Source organism: Rhinolophus sinicus, chromosome 6 (genome assembly GCF_057876585.1).
Source record: "Rhinolophus sinicus isolate RSI-liver-muscle chromosome 6, RSI-T2T, whole genome shotgun sequence".
Lineage (NCBI taxonomy): Eukaryota > Metazoa > Chordata > Mammalia > Chiroptera > Rhinolophidae > Rhinolophus > Rhinolophus sinicus.
The window spans coordinates 34,300,853-34,317,832 of record NC_142506.1 but is presented as its reverse complement, the minus strand read 5'-3'; the positions used below and the strand labels follow the sequence as shown (position 1 = coordinate 34,317,832).

Genomic DNA, 16,980 nt, shown 5'->3' with positions numbered 1-16,980 from the left:
TGCGTTCTCATGTGGGGAGTGGGATCTGAGACCCTGCGTGAGTCCCTGAATGAGTCCCCACCACTCTACTCTCTGCTTCTGTGAGTTTCCCTATTTTAGAGTTCTTAAGTGGAATCATGTAGTACAGTATTCGTTCTACTGTGTGTGGCTTATTTCATTTAGCATAATGTCTTCCAGTTTCATCCATGTTGTCACAAATGGCAGGATTTCCTTTTTTTAAGGCAGAATAATATTACACTGTATATAAATAATATGTATTTAAATGTATATAATGCTGTATATAAATGATTTCCTTTATCATTCTATCATTCATGTCTTGGCTATTGTCAGTAACATTGCAATGAACATGGAAATGTAGCTATCGCTTCCTAATCCTCATTTCAATTCTATTGGATAAATACCCAGAAGTGTGATTGCTGGATCATATGATAATTCTATGTTTATTTTTTTGAGGACCCTCCATACTGTTTTTCATAATGGTTTCCCCAATTTACATTCCCACCTAGAATGCACAAGAAAAGTTTTTTCTCCACATGCTTGCCAACATTGGTTATCTTTCGCTTTTTGATAATAGCATCCTAACAGGTATGAGGTGATATTTCATTTTGGTTTTGACATAGATTTCCCTGATGATTAGTGTTCCTGAGCACATTTTCATATACCTGTTAACTATACTGATTATTCTTCTTTGATATCAAAGACGCTACTTGTTTAAAATTTGCCAGAAATTAGCTAATTAGCATGTGATGACAATATACTGTTTTCATTATTTGTGTCTGCTTTGATTCTGTTTCTTTCTTGCATAACTACAGTAGTCTCCAGTCTCCTCTCATCAAGTCCATTTTTTTATGCTATCATTAGAGGTTTTTTAGTGTGTGTCTATAAAACAACCAGCACCAAGAAATCCCTCACACAATTATTTATTTCCTTGCATTAGAAAACATTTAATTTCTCAGCATAGCTTCCTAGGCCTTTTCTACTATTGCATCAGACCTTATCTTTGTAGTTTTATGTCTGAAATTTTCACCCTCATCCATGCAGGAATCCTTTGTTTCTCAAACTAGTGTAGGTAGCTGATTACCTAGAGTAATCTTTTTTTTTGTTTTGTTAGTGTGGAATAGCTTTATATTTTACATTATTGTTGGATCCAGGGACAATCTTATTCATAGAAATATTCTAAAGTATAAAATTACAAGCATTTATTCATTAAAAAAATTACTGAATTGAATTTGGCTCTCCAAATTCTTTAATATTTTTTTTGGATATTTTTACTGTTATGTTTTTATATTTTTACTGTAATGTTTAACTTTGCTACTTTTTGCTATTAAAAAATTAGAAAAAATACTGAAGAAATATTTGTGCAAGAATAACTTAAAATTAAGAATGTTCTGTACACATATTACTTTAGATAAAAAGACTTGTTGCAACAGATTGCCATTCTATGATTTAAAGAGTAAAATACCTTGACTCGGTTTGTGGAACATCAGTGTTGTCTGTGAACAGTGGTGAGCAGCAGGGCCTGTGTCCTTATGGTTCTCTCTTTCTGGACTGCCTTTTGAAAGCTTCTCTTCTTAAAGAACTCCTACTCATTGTTGAAGATCCAATGGATTTGTCATCTTATCTGCAAAGCCTTCTCTGACCCCTACAGATATTAACTAATTACTTTCTCTATATTCTCCATGTTATTTGGGATATTTGTCTATACCTTTTTTGTAGTTCGTATTGTATTATTATTATCATTACTATTATTATTTTATTTCTGTGTTTCTTGTTAGGTTATATCTCATTCAGCTTTATATCTAAGTACCACTATGGGGTCTGGCACAAATTTGATGTTTAATAACTGATGCTAAATGAGAGTCTTGTTTTGACTAAGATATTTGTTCCTCAAGAAACTTAGCCTTATTATTATGATTATCCTAGAACACAGGATCTTATGTGCACCCATTTAGTGATAAGAGACTTGCCAGGTGATTTGGCTTCTCTCCTTGCTCTGGGAAACAGTTCAACTTTGCCAAGAGCAGTCAAGAAAATTTCATATATTGAGAGCAATGTGATAATGGCCATTTGAAAAGCTTGGAACTATCTTTTTAGTTTACTAGACTTGTGTCTGTCTCAAATATGGATTAGGGCCAGTGCTTTGATATCTCAATCAGCAAGGATCAGAACTCAGGCATTCATGATCTTTCATTCTGATCTGAAGATTGCTGAAATGATTTGTCAGTAAACAACAAAGACCTAGGACTGGTTGTTAGAGGGAGGAAGAAACCTACAGCTTGGAAGGGGCCTCTTTTGTCAGCGTGAACTCTGGACTGTGAAAGAGGCTTAGTTCGGGACTAGTAAAGAACTTGAGAATGAGGGAAATGCAAGGACACTGTAGTCAAGAAGGTATTTCAATAGTAGGGGTTGCGGGGTGGCCGGATGGCTCATTTGGTTAGAGTACGAGCTCTCAACAACAAGGTTGCCGGTTCAATTCCCATGCGGATGGCGGGCTGCGCCCTCTGCAACTAAAGATTGAAAATGGCAACTGGACTTGGAGCTGACCTGAGCCCTCCACAACTAGATTGAAGGACAACGACTTGGAGGCTGATTGGCCCTGGAGAAACACATTGTTCTCCAATATTCCCCAATAAAATAAAATAAATGTATATTAGGGGTGCCTGGGGTGTGAACAAGCAGACTTTACACTGTTGGTGAGAATTGAAGTGTAAATTGGTAATGCCTTTCTAGAGGACAGTTTTGCAATGCTTATTAAAGTTCTTAAAGGTGTTTATTTTTTTTTTCTTGCCAATTCCACTTCTATTTTTTTAAATGAAATAATCTAACAAGTGTTCTAAGAGTTTTGTATAAAGATATTTATTTGGAACCAACCTGAAGGCCCCCTATAGGGAGCTGATCAAACAAATTGATTCATCTATACAAAGTTATTTATACAGGTGTTCAAATGATGTAGAAATATATTTATGAAAAAGGAAAGAGGTAAGTGAAATATCATCACATTTAAAAACTGCTGTCTTCCCTCATACACTGTTGGTGGTATTGCACATTTGCATAGCCCCTGTGGAAAATAGTTTGGAGGTTCCTCAAAAATTAAAGATGGAATTGTCTTATGACCCAGCAATTCCACTTCTGGGTATTTATCCAAAGAAATCCAAAACACTAATTTGAAGTTACATGCACCCCTATGTTCACTGCAGCACTGTTTACAATAGCCAAGATAAGGAATTAGCCAAAATGACCATCAATAGACGAATGGATAAAGAAGAAGTAGTACATACAGACAATGGAATATTACTCTGCCATAAAAAATGAAATCTTATCATTTGTGACAACATGAATGGACCTAGAGTGTATTATGCTAAGTGAAGTTAAGCCAGACAAAGACAAATACCATATGATTTCACTTATATGTGGGATATAAAAATCAGAATAGACAAACAAAAAACAAAACAGAAACAGACTTATAGATACAGAGAACAAACTGATGGTTATTCTCCAGATGGGAGGGGAGTTGGGAGGTGAGTGAGAAAGGTGAAGGGAGTAAGAAGTGCAAATTGTTAGTTACAAAACAGTCATGGGGATGTAAAGTACAGCGGAGGGAATACTCATATAGTCAGTAATATGGTATTAACTATGTATAGTGCCAGGTGGGTACTAGACTAGTCGGGGGATCACTGCATACATTATATAAATGCCTAAGTACTATGCTGTACACCTAACACTAATATAAATTTGAATTTCAACTATAATAAAAAATTTAAAAATGGGAAAAAACTGTCTATGAGACCATAGGTATGTTATGATGAATTTTTATAACACATACATATTTACGGATATTGGTACCAAATTATCCATGGAGACTTTTTTTTTTTTTTTTTTTTTGACTGATTTTGCTGTTACAAGATGTCTCTAGAGAACATATGATACTTGAATTATAAAGAGATAATATTTTATTTTTCAAAATTATTACCCATAGAAAAGATAATTCCTTCAGATTGGTATTCTCCAGAGTGAATGAATAGTACTTGGAATAGAGTAAATATATCATATGTTTTAGCAAATTAAATGACTGTGTGAATAGACAAATAGCTTTATTCCCAACTTGGCATTAAGTAATACTGGGAGACTTTTCTGAATTTTATTCATTTATCTTCTTCCATTGGAACTGCTTCTGTGGGGTAGCTGATTTTTGATTCCTGAGATCGCCCCTCATTCCCTGGTTTTCACTCTTCAGATACTAGCATATGAGGTTACATCCCTTCTGTGGTTGTGTCCCTTCCTTTGTCTTATTGCTGGTATATTTCTGGCTGCTTATTAATTACTTTTGTTCATTTCATTAATGGTTTTGAAAGTCAGGTTTCATGATGCCATGTCATTCCATTATTTTATCCTGTCTTTTCAGTGTTATTAGGTTTAGAAAACTCTTCTCTCTAAAATTTGGCAAATATTTACCTATATGCTTCAAAGTATATATTTTTGTGTGGTGTGAAGTGACACCATAAGTTGATTTTTTTCTTCCAAAATGCTTCGCAAGTTTTACATAAACCATTTATGGAATAATCCATTTTTCTTCATATTGGCTTATGATGTATACTTTGTCATAAATTAAGTTATAGTATATGCAAGGGTCTATTTTTTAAATATAGCTGTCTTTACACACAGTGTTTGCCACATACAATGCTTAACATTATACCAAAAATTTAAATTTATTTGGGACTAATTTACATTTTCCACTAGAATTTAGTTTACTTCTTCAGAAGCATATTTTATCTTTTCATTTGTTTGTTTTCTTCTCTGTTTCTTCTTTCAAGGTTTTGCTTCCATAATTTATAGTTTGTAGCTATTGTAAAATGGACTTTCCCCTCATTACATTTTCTTACTAGTTATTGCTAATATATAGATAACTGAATCTTGAATATTTCATAATTAGCCAATTTGTTGAGTGTTATTTTTAATAGTTTTTTGGTTCTCATATTTTATGGAAAAACAATCATATCATCTTGTACAAATAATTATAATTTCCATCCTGTTGTTCAAATATTTATATATCTTGTTTTTTTTTAGAATGTTAGTAATGATGTAGGACAGGCTTAACTTTTTCTTGATTTAAATGAGAGCAACTTTAATAATTTGCTCCTAAGAGGTATTGGCAATTGGTCTAAGAGAGATTAGGAAATATACTTTACTTTCTAGTTCACTAGTAGGTTTCAAAATAAAAAAAAAAGTGTTGAATTTTATCAAATGATCTTTTGTCCTTTTTTGATAATTATGCGCTCTTTTTTATTTGACATAGTGATGCAGCATGTTTTATTAATATGTTTTTCTAATATTAAATAATCCTTTTATTCCTGAGGTAATCCCTACTTGATTATGCTGGTTTATTATTTTAATATACTTTTGACTTAATTTCACAGGTTCCTCATTTAGGATTGTATCCATGAATGAATCTTGTCTGGAGTACCATTTCTTGAAGTGTTTTCTAAGATGGAATATTATGAGGAAAAAAATGGTTCCATGGTCAGATACATTTGAGAAAGGGATATTAATACTTTTTAACCAAATTCTTTGGTTCAGGTATCTCTGAGACATTAATATACTAACATAGGCTATAATCTCTGAAAGAGTGTTTTCCAAACTAATTCATAATTCAGACTACCCCCATCCCCGACCCAGAAAATGACACTAATTTCCACAGAAGCCTCTTTGGAGAATACTAGTCATTGTCATATTTTGGTATGAGTTATGTTAATGACAGAAAATGAACTGGGATAGCTTTTCATTATTTCATATGCTCTGGAATAGATTTTACAATATGGATGTTAATCAGTTTCTTTCTCAAAATGCCTATAGCATTGTCTGGGCCAGTTTTGCAAATCATCCCTTGATAACATTTGCAGTGTCTTCCATTGATATTCAGCACTCCTATTCCATTGAATTAATTTTATTGATTCATATTTCTAGAAAATTATTCAATTACTGAGATTTCTAAATTTGTTAAAATACAATTTTGGGTAGAATTCTCGTTAATTCTTAAGATATGTTTACTTACCTATTTTATAAATAAAACAAAAAGAAATGATCTATGCCAAATGCTTGTAACACAGTGCATGGTACTTAGTAAATGGTGAACTCTTATTTCCTACCTCCTTTCTAATTTTGTTTCTTTCCTTTTTATTTAGATTTGTCAGAACTTTGTCAGTTTAAAACTCTTTTCCCAAATACCCACCGATTCTACTTATCCATTTATCTACCTATCTATCCATCTAGTTATTTTATTGTTTTAAAATTCATTGGTTTTCTGCTTACGTTATTTTATTCTTTCTGCTTTTCATGTTTTTTTTTCTTTCTTTCTAGCTTCTTGAGTGGATTTAGTAGTTCGTTTAAACAAAATTCTTCATTTAGTAATGAAAATATTTAAGTCTACTCATTTGAATTAAAAATAATTCTGTATTTTGTGGTCTGTTATGCACATGGTGCAACATTCAAAGTTTACAAAAGGGTTTACAGAGAAAAGCAAGTCCCTTCCTTCCCCTACCCCAATCTTCTCCACCAGAGGCAACTGCAATTTCCAGGTTCTTCCAGAGCTACTCTAAGTGGATTTGGCTTTTGAGTATAGCTTTATGAGGAATGCATATATTAATACTTAGTTATTATTTTCATTAGGGTTAAATAGCTCTACTTTTAATTTAAATTTCTCATTTGATAAAATAATACAAGAGTGCTTTAAAAGTCTTTTTCATGGATATTAAATTATTTTGTTATTAATTTCTATTTTTATTGCATTGTGATTAGAGAATGTAGTCTATAATTTATAGTGTTTGGAAAGTCCTGAGAGTCATCATGTGATCAATTACTTGGTCAGTTTTTATAAATATTTCATAGATATTAAAAATGTATTGTTTCTAAAGGCACGAAGTATATAAATAATTTTTATTTATTTTGGCTTACTTGATCTATTATTATAGAGCGTGGTAAATTACTTTTCTTATCAAATTGAATTTTTATCAATTTTTATTTACATTCCTGATAATTTTTGTGTTTTATATTTTATGCTATAGTATTTGGCACATAAAGCTTAACAATTATCATATATTTATTCTGTTATTCTTGATTATAGCTTTTACTTCTTTAAAAAATATACTAAAAGTAATACCTATACCTGCAAATAGGAATTTAAATAGTAGAGGACATCAAATAAAAAGTAAAATATATTTTAGATTCCCTACCTGCAAACTCACACTTCAGTGGTAATTACTTTTGAATATTTTTTATTATTTGCATTTCTTCTGGTGGTTACTTCCATAACTTTAAATAATATAATTATATATTTCATTTTTATTTTTTTAACTGTAGATATGTACTGTATTGATTTTTCAATATGAAAGATTATTTATACTACTCTTACCTCTCCTTCTCAAATCTCCCCCAATTTTAATTTTTTTGGGTAATCATTATAATTAAAAAAAATAGTTAAACTTCAGCTTCTTGATTTATCAGCTTTAAGCATTCTTGAATCTTTGTTGTTTAAGATGCGGAAATGAATTTCCCAGTTTAACATTCTTCTTGCCTCTTTTTCTTTACACATTTACCAAAGTGATGACTATGTTATCACTTTTATTTGGGGAAGGTTTAGAGCATTCTGTTTTTAATTATAATAAATCTTTCATACTTTGTCTGTAGGTTGACTTTGAAAGTTAAAAGCTGATAGCATTTGAATATAATAATTATGTAAATATTCACTGTATATTTGGTAGGAATATTGAATACACAGAAAAGGCGATGCAATTCAACATCTATGTCCCTTTAAGGGGAATGTTCCAAAGGTCAAGGCTAAATGAATTCTTTCTCTTTTAATATTCCGTCTATTACTCAGACTCATGCTGTGATTTGACTTGTTTCATATTGGGACCATTCTTGGAAAACGTTTTTCTTTCTGGAGTTTCAAATTGTCTTTTTTCTTGACAAAAGAAACACATGCCTTTCTACCATATTATCAATATCTTGTAACTGTTAGTCATAGTATTTGTTAAATACTGTCTTATGTATTGACTTATTTCTAGGTCTGTCTATAGTTGCCATCGTGTGATTTCCTTTTTTCAGTTTTATTAAGTTTATTGGGGTGACATTGGTTAATAAAATTATATAGGTTTCCAGTGTAGAATTCTATAATATATCTTGTATATATTGCATTGTGTGTTCACCACCCAAAGTCAGATCTCCTTTTGTCACAATACATTTAACCCCCTTTACCCTTTTTTACCTCTCCTTCCCTCTTTCCTTATAGTAACCACCATACTGTTGTCTGTGTCTGTGAGTTTTTGTTTGTCTTATTCATTTGTTACTTTAAGTTTTATATCCCACATGAGTGAAATAATGTGATTCTCAACTTTTTCCACCTGACTTAATTTTGTTTAGCATGGTATTCTCAAGATCCATCCATGATGTCACAAATGGCAGTATTTCATCTTTTCTTATGGCTGAGTAGTATTCCATTGGATATGTCACGTCTTCTTTATCCAGTCATCTATTGAAGGACATTTTGGATGTTTCCGTGTCTTGGCCACTGTGAATAATGCTGCAGTCAACATAGGGGTACATACATCTTTACGGATTAATGTTTTCAAATTTTTTGGGTAGATACCCAGAAGAGGGATTGCTGGTTTCCCCAAAAATAACCTGGGTCTTATATTAAGTTTTGCTCCAAAAGACACATTAGGGTTTATGTTCATGGGATGTTATCTTGAAAAATCATGCTAGACTTATTTTCTGGTTAGGTCTTACTTTCGGTGAAAGATGGTAATTCTATTCTTAATTTTTTGAGGAACCTCGATACTGTTTTCCACAGTGGCTATACCAATTTATTAGGTTGGTACAAAAGTAATTGCGGTTTAAAGATTAAAAACAGTTGCAAAAACCACAATTACTTTGCACCTACCTAATACATTTCCACCAGCAGTGTATGAGGGTTCCTTTCTCTCCACAGCCTCTCCAACACTTGTTATTACTTGTCTTGTTGACAATAGCCATTCTAACAGGTGTGAGGTGGTGTCTCATTGTGGTTTTGGTTTCCATTTCCCTAATAGTTAGTGAAGTTAAGCATATTTTCATATTATCTGTTGGCCATTCGTATGTCCTCTTGGGAGACATACAAATGTCTGTTTAGGTCCTCTGGTTGTTAAGTTGTATGGGTTCTTTATATTTTGGATAGCCCCTTATCTGAGGTGTTTGCAAATATTGTCTTGCATTCGGTTGTTTGCCTCATTGTTTTGTTGATGGTTTCTTTTGCTGTGCAGAAGCTTTTTAGTCTGCTGTAGTCCTATTCATTTATTTTTGCTTTTACTTCCCTTGCCTTTGAGGTCAAATTCATAAAAATCCTTTCTAAGACAAAGGTCCATAAGTTTTGTACCTGTTTTCTTCTATGTATTTTATTGTTTCAGGTCTTATATTTAGGTCTTTGATCCATTTTGAGTGGATTTTTGTGTGTGTATGGTGACAGATAGCAGTCTAGTTTTATTCTTTTGCATGTGGTTTTCCAATTTTCCCAGCACCATTTATTGAAGATGATTTCGTCTCTCCATTGTATGCCTTTGGCTCCTTTGTCGAAAATTATTTGCCCATATACATAGGGATTTATTTCTGGGTTCTCAATTCTGTTCCATTGGTGCAATCAATCTCCACAGATAAAAGCAGTACCTGCTTGTATCCACTGATGATAGAATGAGGTACTGATTCAGCAGTTTGGTAGTCAGTCTGCAGACATATGCTGGCAACCTTGCGTACATCCCCCAGGAAGCAGGAGTGCAGAGTTTCCTCTGTGATGTCAAGCACTTCCAGGTTGTAGATGCTGCCATTGTCAAACGCCTGCTGCATGATCAACCCCCAGGAGGAGGGGAAGATGTTAGCATGTTCAGCGGTGTGGCTTTGCTGGCTCCCACTTTGTCATCAGTCTTAATCAGCTGCTCATCATTCAGGATTTCAACGGTGCCCTGGAACTTTTAGTGGTGATGCCTAAAGCCTGGAAGAAGGAAGTCTTCTTGGGCCCCAGACCAGTGTTCTGGGCTGGCACAGTGACTTCACAAGGGGCAGTGGCACCAGCATGGACAACAGCTGGCACCTTATTGTCCAGCAGCATGTCTCTGATCTCAGTGAGGTCCTCCTTTGCGAACACAAAGCCCACACTTCCCGGGATATGACGCAGTGGTTTCTCGAGAGCTGGGTTATATTCCAGATACCCTTGCATGGCTTTGCACATCATGGTGTCCTTGCTCATCAGCACCACCACCTTCCCACGGAGGGACTTGTGGATCTGCCGCATCTGCTTGGAGCCCACATTGTCTGCTTCCCTAATGAAGCATTGTGGATAATCATCCAGAAGTTGGATGATCTTAAAGAAGTAGTTGGACTTCAGGTCACCCTGTCTTCCCTGGGCATCATGGCGGTGCATCAGGGATTGCCATGCAGGGTGTAAAGATGATGTGTCTCTTACAAGGTTGCCTGGTGAGAGGCTACTCTATCTTTTAAATCACTGATTTGATCCATGTTTCATCTAATCTACTGTTGATTCCCTGTAATGTGTTCTTCATTTCTGTTATTATATTCTTTATTTCTGAGTTCTCTTTTTTATGTTTTCTGTCTCCATTTGTTTGTTTCCTATTTCTTTGTTGAAGTTCTCCCTGAGGTCGTCAAACATCCTTATAACCAGTGTTCGGAACTCTGCGTCTGGTAGATTACTTGTCTCCATTTTGTTTAGTTCTTTTTCTGGAGTTTTGTTCTGTTCTTTTATTTGGGACATGTTTCTTAGTCTCCACATTTTTGCTGCCTCCCTGTGTTTGTTTCTGTGTATTATTAGGTAGGGCTTCTATGTCTCCCAGTCTTAGTAGAGTGACCTTACGTAGTAAGTGTGCTGTAGGGCTCAGTGGCGCAGTCACCTGGTCACTTGAGCCATGCATCATTCCCGGTGTGTCCTTTGTGTGGGTTGTGTGTGCCCTCCTTCTGTAGTTGATCCTTGGTTGCTACTTGCACATCAATGGGATGATAGATCCTCAGACTCACTGGTTTTGAGGACTGGCCTTGACTACAGTGGAGGAGTTGTGGTGCAGGATTGACCCTACAGAGCTGAATCTATCACAGTATGGGTCTTGTACCTGTCCAATCTTCCCCTTGGGTGTGTCATTCTTGGAGGCGGCTGGATGATGCTCCAGTTCATTTCAAAGCTGGCCACTAGGTGTGCCCGCCTCAGGGTCACCTGAGAGGGGACCCGTTGCAGGTCAAATTCAGCCACAGCTTGTGCCCCACCTGGGGCCACCCTGCAGGAGCCACAAAGCAAGTCGCAGATAGTCACTGCCTGTGCCATGCTTGGAAGTACCTCGAGAGGCCAAGCTGTGAACCAAGGCCAGCTGCCGCTAGTGCTGGGCTTAGGGCTACTCAGCCAGAGGTACGGAACAGGCTCAAGCCAGATTCTGCTTGTCTGCATTCAGCATACTTTTGAGAGACCCTAGGAAAGTCTGCAACATGAGCCAAGGCAGGTGGTTTGTATGAAAAGCCACTGGAAGAGGCTTGGGGTGCCTGAAAGTTGGGTGGGGCAGGGTCTTGAATCACCAGGGTGTGGCAAACAATGAGCATTAGCCAGCTTGATCGAGATTCACATAAGGCAACTGCCTGTGTCTGCACAGTGGGAAGGGGGAGGGCTCAACAAACAATGGCTTCTGTCAGCAACTCCATCCAGGAGAAAGCTGCCACTCCATCCCTTGTCCTGAAGCCAAACAATTTGGTTCTGCCCCCATATGTCCCTGTCGCCTCTCCAGCTGCTGCCCCAGCGCTAGAGCTCAGAGCCAGTGATTCCATTGGTAAGTCTGGTGTGGTCCCTTTAAGAGGAGCGCCTGGGACTGTAGCCACCCTCCGTCTCACTCAGCCACAGTCTCCTCTGGTTTTCACAACCAGAAATTACAGAGATTTCACTGGAATCCTGTGCCAGGAAGGGGTTTGGAGCGATTGCTCCTCTGCATGGGACTTCCACAACTGAGATACTCTCCCACGTGGATATGGGACCAGCCTGTTCTGCCTCTCTGTCCCTCCTGTCAGTCTTGATGTGTCTTCTTCTGCATGTCCTTAGTTGTAGGGCTTCAGTTCAGCAATATTTCAGGCGATTCTCAATGATGGTTGTTGTGTAGTTTAGTTGTAATTTTGATGTGGTCATGAGAGAAGGTAAGCACAGCATTTACCTACTGTACCATCTTGACCGGATCCTGTAGTTTAGTGTGTGTGTGTGTGTGTGTGTGTGTGTGTGTATGTGTTGTATAATGTGTGTACAGTCATGTACAGTTAGCCTGGCACCATGTTAAGAAGTCCAACCATTAGCCTGTTATTAAATTTTGATGAGCTAGGTATCTCAGGTAGGGTTTTTTTTGTTTTGTTTTTTTAATATTTTGCTTTTCATGTTTTGTGTTTTTAATTCATCTTCAGGGACTGAATTCTTTCCCATTTAATTCATCTTGGATTTTCTCCTAATCTTTTTACCCTCCAACTCCTTTATCTGTCTCCTTAATGCTTCCACATCCCAGTTTACTACTTGCATTGATAATTATCTCAGGTACTGTCTCACCAATTAGACCATGAGCTGCTTCCTTGAAAGTGAGATCTAAATCTTAACTCTTTGTATTCCCCATACAGTAGATATTCAATACATATGTATTGATAAGCTGGTCAGCTTCAAGAGGGGGGATAGGATTGAGCTCCTAGTCCTCTTTCTTCCACCAGTGCTAAACCCTGAAAAAGAAAACGTCTGAGTAATACTGAGGGTGCCAAAAAATGTATAGACATGACTTGTGTTCATCTTGTGTTATTGGTATGTATTGAGTGTTACAATTTTAATACAGTTTTTTCCTTTCTTAAAGTGTGTATACATGTTTTTTGGCACCCTCTGTATTTTCTAAGGAGAATTTGGAACCCAGACACATACTATGGAGGCCTCATCTCCTTGCTTCCTGCTCTCTTGGTGGGGGAAATAATGTGCTGCCTAGTCTTGTCTACTGGGACCAAGACGGTAAGTGTGCTGCTCCAGGGCTCTGTGCAGGCTGGGCTTACTCACCTTGCTCCATCCCTGTCCTACGCTTAATCTGCCTTCTGGGGTTGCAAATTATTCTCTTGTCTCCTTTCTTCCTTTTCTCTGAAAACTCCAGTGAAAGATGAGATTTTAGTATTAGGAAAATGGGCTGTTGAATTCCAAAGTCAGAAATAGAACACATAAATATGTATGAAGCATTGAAACTCTTCTTTGAAGTGTGATTTCTTGACTGATGGATGCTTCTGGGTTCGTTTTTTCTTTTGTGCTAAGTTAAGTCCTATGCAGACCGACTTGCTTTTTGGATGAACTTAATAACCTTATGATTATCATCCATTAGCATTTCTATAACATTTGTATTATAATAATAACATCTTCTAAAATTTGTACACCATATTTTTCACAGGGTGCTTTGCACCCATTATTTTATTTAATACTCCCAATAATGCTGTGAAGAACATTGAGTCTATTATCATTCCTATTTTATAGATGAGGAGACTGAGGTGCAAAACATTTAAGTGACTTGTCCAAAGTCATTCAGTGAGTAAGGTGGCAGCGTGGTGACCAGGAGCTATGTATTCGCTAGTTTAGCAAGGTCATGGTGTCTATCATTGTTAGTAACAGGAAATGATCACTAACACTGAGTCTTTGTAACATACCACCTACTGTGTTGGCTTCTTTATACACATTTTGTCATTTGAAACTCTTCATAACCCTGCAGTGTGGAGCACTACTATTATCCCCACAATCACACAAGGAAACTGCAGTTTAGAGAGGTTAGGTAACAGTCACGGTCACACAGCTACCGTGTTTCCCCGAAAATAAGACCGGGTCTTATATTAATTTTTGCTTCAAAAGATGCATTAGGGCTTATGTTCAGGGGATGTCATCCTAAAAATCATGCTAGGGCTTCTCTTCCGGTTAGGTCTTATTTTCGGGGAAACATGGTAGTATTGGTAGAGTTGCGGTTTGAAATCAAGTTTCCCTGATTTCATAATCTGAACTCTTGGCCATTAAGCTTTTCTGCACATAGCCTAGGACGATGTTCAACACAGCTGAACACAGCCTTTTAAAAGGCTGTTCTGTTTCTTATGCTTTCCTGAGCTGTGATTGTAAACTCTATTCTCCGCCCTATGACCCCTACAGATCTGGGGTCTGTTGTCAGAATTGGGAGCTGCATGGATAAGAAGGGCGCAGAAAGTGAAGGGAATTAACTTTTACTGAGCACCTATTATATGCCCCGTGGCTGTTTAAAACCTGTATCACAAGAACTCCATAAGTCTGATATTATTGTTCCCACTTTATGGAGAAGGAAACACAGGTTCAGAGAGGTGAAGAAATTTACACAAGCTCATAAGTTGACAAACTGGGGCCTTTACTCAGGTCTGTCAGTGGAGATGTTTTAAGGACGAATGAGAAGAACTGTTTCTCAGAGGCATAAAGAGAACTTTACCCAATAGAGATGAATTTAGCCCCTGATGGTTATAAGGCATTATAATTGATATTCTGGAGCCACATAAAGTGTGTTATGAAGGAACTCATAAGAACATCTAAAGAGAAGAAAAGCTGTGGTAAATTTTAGGCTACATTGCTTAGCTTATATCATGATGCCAGCAGGCCTTTGACTGAAATACATAGGAACTGGGACTTAACCCGCAAAAACACATTGGTAAACATCATAATGACATACACATTTAGGAAAATGATGTTTTTAATTTTAAATGCTATGCAACCTTGCCTTATATAGTCAGTGCTGGGAAGTTGTGGTGTACCAGGAAATAATTTGCATTTTAGCCTTAGGGCAAAAACATGGAACTTGTAATTATGTCAGAGAGAGGCAAAATCTTCTAAGAAGAAAAACTAAAGCTATAAAAATCTCAGGATATGTGTCAATTAAACCGTTGTGTGGCTGAGCGTTTTGCCTTAAACTTCATAGGGAATAGGCAGCTGTTAATGACTCAGGTAAAAACCTCCCTTCTGAATCTTCAGTGATGTTTTGCCAAAGTGCAGAAATCGTGAATGGCAAGCATTTTTGCATTCCTCCTAAGACCTTCCTGGTCTGAGGCAGTTTTCTCGGCAAGGAACACTGGCCCGGCGGGGGTTTAGGCTCATGGGAAGGAAGCTACATGTCTGTCCCTGATGTGTACAAGCCAGCCTGAAGTCTGTGATGCTGATCAGATGCAGGTAAACTGCCATACAGACAAGCTGCCTCACGGACGCAACTTCACCACCTTCGGGTGCCAGGGCTTTTTGTACCTGCAATTCAGTACCCTTCATTTTCCTCCCCTGGCAAGCTTTGATTGACTTCTTCAATGGGGACCCCCCTGAAGGGTCTATGGGGTGACCAGAGGAGTGATCGCCCTACCCCAGAGAATTGAAGTGGAAAGGTATAAAGGAGAGTTTGGAGAATTTTTCTGTTTTCTTTGCCCTTCCTTTCCCTAAGAGAGGTCGACTACAGCCATAGTTCAAAGAACTGGCTCTGTAGTCACAGACCTGGGTGCAAATCATGGCTCTGTCGCTCCTTTACTGTATGACATTGACCACGTTGTTTAGCCTCACGAAGCCTCTTTTCCATCTTTTAATATAACACTGCACTAATGATACCTAGGTCACAGAGTTGTTGTGAGAATTAAATGTGATAATGCGATATTAAATCCTTATGACCTAATAAAGATATTATAACTGTTACCTCTACTAATAGCATCAAACCTTGGGCCTAATCAGGGCGCAGTCTCGTCACTGTTTATGTGACATTAATATGTTCATAACCACTATGCTATTCTGTCCCTCGTCTAAATGAGGCCAAGTTAATTAGCTTATTTAACCCTTAAACAAATGGAAGTTATCAGCTGCAGACCCCAGGTGCCACTTGCTTGATAGCAGGGAAGGCACGTGTGTGTCCGGGAGAGAGGGCTTGCCAAAAATATTTGCCCATAGCTGTGTTATCACACTATCACATACCGGTGGGGCATTATAGGAAATATATCCTAGATGTTTATTATACATTGTTTTTAGCTATAGTTTACTTTTCTAGAGAAATAGGAATTCCATTTTTTTTTTGAATTGACAGTTCTTTCATGCAAGTGGTTTATGTCCACAGGAAGTCCAGGTTCTTATCATCCATTTATGTTTGGTTTTGAGACACTGTGTGTGAGGTGTCCCTTAACATTGGAACTCTAAATTAGAGCATGAACTTGGGTGTCAGAACTGGGCTCAGATGCCAGCTGTGATATGTACCAGCTGGGAGATCTTTAGTTTCCTCATGTGTGAATGTAAATAATGCCTTCCTCATGGGATTAAAGGAGAAAAAAATATAAGAAAGTATCTATCACACTGTGTAACACATAATAGCCTCTCAATAAAAGTTAGTGGTTATTATTTTGGGCAGCTCCAAACATTCTGTTAATAAAATCTAGTAGCTTCCACTTTCTATTTGGTACCCTGTGTTGTGCAGAGACATCTTAGAGGTCAGAAAGGATGGTGATGGGGGGACTAAGGTAACAGTACCCAGGGTCCCTGCCCCCTTCAAAGAAGTTCTGCTTGTATCCGTTCTCTACATAGGTGCTGTGCATAAGATTTTTTTTTTAAAAAGGAAACAATGCTTAAAATGTGATTGAAGTCCAAGTTATCAATTTTTCCTTTATGAATCATACTTTTAGTGTTGTATCTAAGAAATCTTTGCATAACCCAAGGTCATAAAGGTTTTCTTGTAGAAGTTTGTTATAATTTTAAGTTTTAAATGTAAGTCTATGATCTATTTTGAGTAAATTTTTGTGTATGGTGAGATTTATGGTGTTTTAGTTTGTTAGGGCTGTCATAACAAATCACCACAGACTGTGTGACTTAAACAACAGAAATAGTTGCTCACAATTATGAAGGCTAGAGGTCCAAGGTTGGGGTAGTGACAGGGTTGGCTTTTT

The 16,980-nt window shown here is 36.9% G+C and overlaps 1 protein-coding gene and 1 pseudogene across 2 annotated transcripts in view; one reads left to right on the top strand and one right to left on the bottom strand.

Moving 5' to 3' along the window:
* The window catches only part of CPQ (carboxypeptidase Q), a 565,463-nt gene that overhangs the window by 108,467 nt on the left and 440,016 nt on the right, over positions 1–16,980 (top strand). The gene's annotated exons all lie outside the window — the stretch shown is intronic.
* On the bottom strand, positions 9,631–10,431 carry LOC109437400 (large ribosomal subunit protein uL10 pseudogene; annotated as a pseudogene).